This window comes from Cupressus sempervirens, chromosome 6 (assembly GCF_028749045.1).
Source record: "Cupressus sempervirens isolate cs-2001-9-10 chromosome 6, ASM2874904v1, whole genome shotgun sequence".
In the NCBI taxonomy this organism is placed as follows: domain Eukaryota; kingdom Viridiplantae; phylum Streptophyta; class Pinopsida; order Cupressales; family Cupressaceae; genus Cupressus; species Cupressus sempervirens.
The window spans coordinates 501,588,235-501,595,483 of NC_143123.1; the positions used below are offsets into that span (position 1 = coordinate 501,588,235).

General features: G+C 33.4%; 1 pseudogene; it reads right to left on the bottom strand.

The window, feature by feature from the left end:
* Positions 1-223: 223 nt before the first annotated feature.
* Positions 224-6,684, bottom strand: LOC149553218 (chaperonin 60 subunit beta 2, chloroplastic-like; annotated as a pseudogene).
* Positions 6,685-7,249: the final 565 nt, after the last annotated feature.

Below are 7,249 nucleotides of genomic sequence, written 5' to 3' on the forward strand. Positions count from 1 at the left end.
TACCAACCTTTTAATTTCACAAAGGGTAAAATTATCATAACAATTTATCTTGGTGAGCTTCCTAACAATTTGCAACCAACTAGTTGCCTATCATATTATGATAGATATTGGTATTCATTCAATTTCAATATGATATAGTATAATTCCTACCTATGTACAATACACATCATAATTCATAAAGGGTAGAGGGCCTAAGACAATTGGCATCATATCCAACTTAGGCTTACATTTTCCTTCTTTCTTTATAAAAAGGGCACTGCACAAATACATAGTCAGTGAACATCTTGATAAACCATATTTGAAAGGACTTAAATGACACTAATTTTCATTCATTTCACCAATTAGGAAATTGAAAAAATTAAATTAAATTACATCAAATGAATATACCATCTTACCTTAGTTGGATCAATAATTCTTGTAGCCATCAAATCTTCATAACCACCTATAGTAGCATTGTATCCATAATTAAGATTATCACTGGAAAGGACCTATAAAAAGATAAGGATAGGGCTATCATTTTACTATGATGATGACTAGAAAGAACTATTTGCATCTAGTATGACATCTAGTGAAATTCAATAAGATTGTACGCCTAGGCATAGTGTCAATTTACTTAAATTCAACAAGCTTCATAAGGACTAGAAAGAGTTGTCTGCATTTGGGCTGATGTCTAATGAAATTAAATAGGACATACCTCAGAAAATGAGCTTAAATCAATGAGATTCTATTGAATAGATGTGAAAGAATTGAGTTTAAATATACTTGATTCTATTCAACAATTTCTCAAGATTTGTAATAACCTTTTCAACCACAACACTTCCATTTAATCCTGCATTCTTTGCAATTAGTTTCACCAGATAGCTCAAACCTCATTTAACAATACCTGCACCAATCTATAGACACCAAAGAACCAACAAATTTTAGAGCCAGATGTTACAAACACATTCTAGAGCTAAGTATATATGAAAAACCATTATCTACATATCCATTAAGGATTATAAAGCCATTTCCATGCCAACCATACTTGCTTGTGTAGCAAAAACAAAATAAAGCTACCTTCTATTCCTCATTTCCAAGTGTATCTCTAATAGCATCAAACTTTGTAGCAAGCCTCAAAAGAGTACACCCTCCACTAAGAACAATGCCCTCTTCAACAGTTGCCTATTTATAGAAATTAATTATTGAATTTCTCGAATACAATTAATATAACTTCAATTAATTTAGCATTCTACAAGGGAGGATCAAAGGATAGTAGAAAAAAGAATTTTTCATTCCATACACAAATGTCTTAATAGTTAATTTTTGCTAGCATAGGAATTGGCATGGGAGTTTTATGCATTCGTATCAAATGACAAAGTTATTTACAGAGAAGACTGCCATACCTTTGTAGCATTCAAAGCATCCTCCACTTGTAACTTCTTTTTCTTCAACTCTATATCTATTTGTGCTCCTGCCTATCAATCATACTTCTTATCATCCATCACCTAACTTGGCTCATGCTTATTTATTATCGTAATGATATAGGCACAATAAAGCCTATCTTAAAGAATGATATATATGCCACCAGTTACAGAGTAAATAAATATTATCTACTACAATCTAAGTTAGCCAATGATTATAGAGGGCATATCATGTATACATAAGGTATATTTTACATGAGTGACAACCTTAGGTTACACGATGATCATAATCATACATCTATAAACAAACAACCATTGGTCAAAACATATTAACTAAATGGATTAGATAAGGAAAATATTTGTGTTAGTGTTCCTTGAGTAATCATGAAAAGAGAAATATTAATTGGAAGAAATCAAAGAGAAGGAGAATACCATCAATAATAAAAAAGAACTAACCAAAGAAACACCTATCATATCACAGGCTATATATCACACACTCAAAAATCATAACAAATGAAAGGCAAAGTCCAACTTTATGGGAAGATAAGAGATGCACATAACTAAAGATGGGGATTGAGAAATATGCTAAAAATATATATCACAAATAGTATTTTAATTGCTACAAGTGATTATAAATCAAATGATACATTTGTGAAGTGGAATCGAGAATTGTTTAGTCATATATCGTTTCTCAGAAAATATAATCTAACCTAGGCGGTGTTATGGTAGGCAAGCTTTCTAATATTTGCTAGAGTAAATAATTAATTAATTTATTATTCTATTTACTTAAGCTTACTTAGGTAAATGCATTCATTAATTAGTTTTAGTCTAGGATTTTGTTATAAGTTGTTGACAATACAGGAGTTTTTTCTCTCCTAAGTCATACTTATCCTCTCACATTGTTTGAGGACTTTCCACCTAATGTGGATGTATGCTTAGTTGTCACACTTATCTCCTAGCATCTTCTAGCTTGTTCTGGTAGATTCTTGGAGATCTTTATATTCTGTTTGCCTCTTTATATTTTCATCATAACATCACTTCTAATTGTAAATACATTTTTTCTTGTGTTTGCATATTTTCTCTCTCATGTTCATTTAGGATTTTTCCCTTGCTCCTCGCTCTTCCTTCCTTGGCTTCTTTTTGATAAGTTTTTGCATGCAGGTGATCTTGGGCATCTTCAGAGTTAGATTTCATCAACTCTAACATGGTATCAGAGCCTCCCTACTACTGCTTCATTGAAGGTTTTTGAATCCATGATTTGGAGTCATAAACCTTAGTTTGTTTATGCATTTTTTCTTTAAATTAGGAGTAGAGTGAATTTTTGGAGCACTTTCAGCCCAAAAAGATGCTACCAGTAGATCTAGAAGGCTATTTACAATCAGGATTCATATAAAACTTTTCAATTTTGGAGACAGGGCTCCAGGAGGTAAATTTTTTTTAGATCAGGGCCTACCATAGAGACGTACAGACAATCTGCACATTAAAATTTTTAACAAATAATAATTTGTGGGCGCACAACCATGGCACTAGCTAGTGGCCACCAAAAGGCCACTGACGCACTACTCCTCTAGTGGTGACTCATGTTTTCTCCACCACAAAAAATCTATTTCTGACTGTAGCCTCCACAAGTGGTGCCTCCCTCCTATGCTCAGCTTCGTCGGTGATCTACCATAGCCTGCCACCCAAGTCGTTCTTAGTTTCTTGTTTGTAGTCTTCACCACTCCTATAGTGCTTAGGCGAGGTAGCACCACCAGTCTGCTCTACCCGACTTGTGTGTACTTGCATCAGTAGGGATAGTCAGCCAGTGCTTGACACGTGGCACCTACCACATCATTTTCTTTGCCACGTGGTGTCCACATGCAACTACCACATGGCAGCCACGTGGCATCCTTTTTTGTAGTGACGGCCACATGGCCATCAAAATTAATTTCACATATTGCTGACATTAGCATGACATCAACACTACATCATCAGACCTTGCATGCACCTCACCTGGTTTTGTTTCAGAGCTACTATTGGTTTTTTGGCCATAATTTGAGCATACATAGGTATTTTTCCAATCTGAAAGAAGTTCCAAAAATTTGGTTCTAAGATGGAGACATTGGTGTAGGTATTTTCAGGTTTTGATGCATTTTTTTTGTCCATTTTTAAAGTTAAAGTCCAAAGTTGTATTTTTGACTCCGGCATTCATATATTTTATGTCTCAATCCCATTTTTTGAAAACTTTATATTTTTGGAAAGCTAGTTCTATCACCTTTTTAAAAATGTGGTCATTTTTCTTAGTTTTTGGCCCACACTCTTTCTATCATGTTTTTGACATTTTTTCTATATGGTGGATATCTTGAGTGTTTTAGGCTCGAGAATCATTTTCCTAGCATGGTTTCCTTTGTTTTAGGCTGTACTATGTTTTGCATCAGCTTGTTTTTGGTTTTGATCATTCTAGCTATCATTTTGAAGAACTTTTATCAATCACACTAAGATAAAGTGCCATTTTTACATTCCAAGGATCATGAATGTTGTTTTGAGTTAGTTGTAGATGCACTATTTTCATAAAGCACCATGGGGAGATAGTTGTTTATTGTTTTAGGCAATCTCCCTTTGTCAAGTGAGTGTCCCTTCCATAACATTATCCCCATGTAGCATCAGTGTGATCGTGTCTTTATAGGTGTCTTTACCTCTTCCTCTCTCGTCATTCTTGGTTTTTCTACAAAAGACTTCGGCCCACCTTCTCAATTACCTATCATCTCACCCCATTTGCATTAATGGTGGGTTATTTTGATGGTCTAATGCATCTGTGGTTTGATGGTTTGATAGTGTGAGCTATGTATTCAATGGTTGATCCTATATACAAGGCAATTGTAGTGGCTGGCTACCTATGCATTTTGGTGAGATGGATCATCTACCATATAGACACACTCGGTTCGTGCCTTCTTCTTCCATAGATGTTCTTCAGATCAGCTATTTTTCTTCTGATGATAGATTTGTAGCTTCTTCATGCTTCATTGATGTTCTTCATGATCACTCTTTGTTCCTATTTTAGGGGATATTTCCCTAGTTGGAGGCTTCTTTAGTTCTTCACTAGGTTCTTACCTCTTTTTGGGGGAGGGTTTTTTTCTCTTGGTTTTGTCTCTTTCCCCATTTTCAGAGGTTGCATTTTCTTGCATTGTACATGGGTACATAAAATGGCCTCGTTGCTAGGACTCATTCTGCATTTCATATTAGTTTTGTGAGTTTAAGCCATTTCCCTAAGTTGCACTTAAGGGGGCTGTTAGAGTAAATAATTGATTTATTAATTATTCTATTTACTTAAGCTTACTTAGGTAAATGCATTCATTAATTAGTTGTAGTCTAAGAGTTTGTTGTAAGTCATTGACAATACAGGCGTTTATTCTCTCCTAACTCATACTTATCCTCTTACATTGTTTGAGAACTTTTCACCTAATGTAGATGTATGCTTAGTTGTCACACTTATCTCCTAACATCTTCTAGTTTGTTCTGGAAGATTCCTAGAGCTCTTTATATTCGGGCTGCCTCTTTGTATTTTCATCATAACATCACTTCTCATTGTAAATACATTTTTCCTTGTGTTTGCATATTTTCTCTCTCATGTCTATTTAGGGTTTTTCCCTTGCTCCTTGCTCTTCCTTCCTTGGCTTCTCTTTGACAAGTTTTCGCATGTAGGTGATCTTGGGCATCTTCATAGTTGGATTTCATCAACTCCAACAATATTTACCTTGCTAAAAAATAATAATAAGAGTTTCTATCACAAAATTTGGTATTTAAATAAATCTAGAAGTGCACTACATCCATTTCCAAGTGGCTTAGCTATAAATATATTGTGTGGCATTGCCTATACTAAGAAAACCACAACAATCAAAGTACACCAGAAAACCATAAGTAAATCAAAAAATTAAATATTTATATCACAAATAAATTTTTTGGAGAATAGATCAGATATAATTTTAGAAATAGGAGAGAGACATTACAATTAATAAGAATTACTAGTCAAGACTTTATCATTAACACAATTTATCTGTTACTTAGAGAAGTATTTAATAGAGAAACACTATAGAAGACTAGACACATTTCAATAACTTCACCTATATAACTACAACTCTCCCAGATAGTTTAGCTATCCTTTTATTCAATTTTTCTTTCTCGTGATCTTGTTCAAAAACTTGGAAATAAAGAAAATATTCAATTGTCAAATACATTCTACAAGCTAGGTTGACAATGGCACAATTCTCTAATGAGTTATTCTTCGCCAATATATTGATATGCTCAAAAAAAGGTAGAGTTTTAACCATGATGATAAACTAGGTGAAGACAAAGGAGAAATAACATAAAGAATAAAACTAAAGTGTTCTAGTTACAAAGCATAAGATTGATAGTCCATGTTAAGGCCCAAAGAACAAACACACACAAACAAGAAGTCATACCTCAATCATGCTCCTAATTTTATTAACTCTTCTCTCAACATCCTCCTCAGTCATTCCATCACTAACTATTGTTGTTGAATCTTTTCTCAACACTATCTTGGTATCAATTCCCAAAACCTCATTCCCAATAGTCTCAAGGGCTAGTCCCACTTCATCTCTAATGACAGTGCCTACATTAGAATACATGGTTCAGATATTTATAGTTGTCTATACTACTTAATAACATATTAGGAGAATGAACTCTAAAATGACATAATCCTAAGTTGACAACTTACTTTTTGCACTCAATTTAAACTCATGTTCAAAATATTTAAAAGGCTACTTCATTATGGTCTATGAAAAAGTGACCAACATAATTAACATTGGATAGAAAACTACCATGATAAATGATTAAGAGACATAGATTCAAGGTTCACTTGATAATCATACTACTAAATAATACCTCTAGTCAACATAGCAATGTCATCCAAATACTGACTTTTCCTTTCTCCAAATCCAAGAGTTTTTAAAGCAGCAATCTTTAGTGCACCTTGAAGCCTATTGATGACAAGGGTAGCTAGGGCTTTTTGCTCAATGTATTCAAAAATTATTAAGATAGGATAACCACCATGAATTACATCTTCCAATATTCCAATCATATCTCTTGAATTTCTTATTTTCTTATCAACCAATAAGAGCTGCAAGTTGTAAAGAAAAATATATTCATTTCTACATAAAGTTTCCTGATACCTAATACATGTCCAACCACTCTATTACAATAGCTAAATGATAAGTCCTCATTTTCAAAACTAGATAAAAATGGAAAAAATGATTTTGATCCATATATTAGTTACCTTACAATTTTCATACTCTATTATCATATTTTGTTATGGGTACATATTGTTAGGCATGGTCTTTCTTCACAAGAAAATATATTTTCAAATAAATTGGCACATGTTGTAGTTAATGTTTATATGTGCACATATGGAAATTGTTGATTAATGTTTTCAAATGTACTAAAATGATCCTATAAATTTTTAGAAGGCCTAGATATTTGCAAAATGTGAAGTTATAGACAATGTATCTTAATCACTCTACAAAAATAGCTGGTGGTTTTCATCATCCCATGACCCAAGATGTCAGTATGTAGAAAAAGTCTAAAATAATCCCAATTGCATTGGTTTAGTTTGAAGAAAATTAAATTTGGGTTGAGAAATCTACCTAGCCCTTGTGTCAATATGACAAAACCTTGAGAACTTTTGTGTAGCCATCCTTTGAGAGGCTTTGTGAGGAAAAATACTTTTAATTACCATTCATATGTAATGGTAACATATGTGCTCCTCATAGTTGCAAGATTGAGGCCTCTTCAAAACACAATATTTGTAGCCTTCCTAAGAAAATATGCTTCAAATCATTGTGTAAGAAACACTT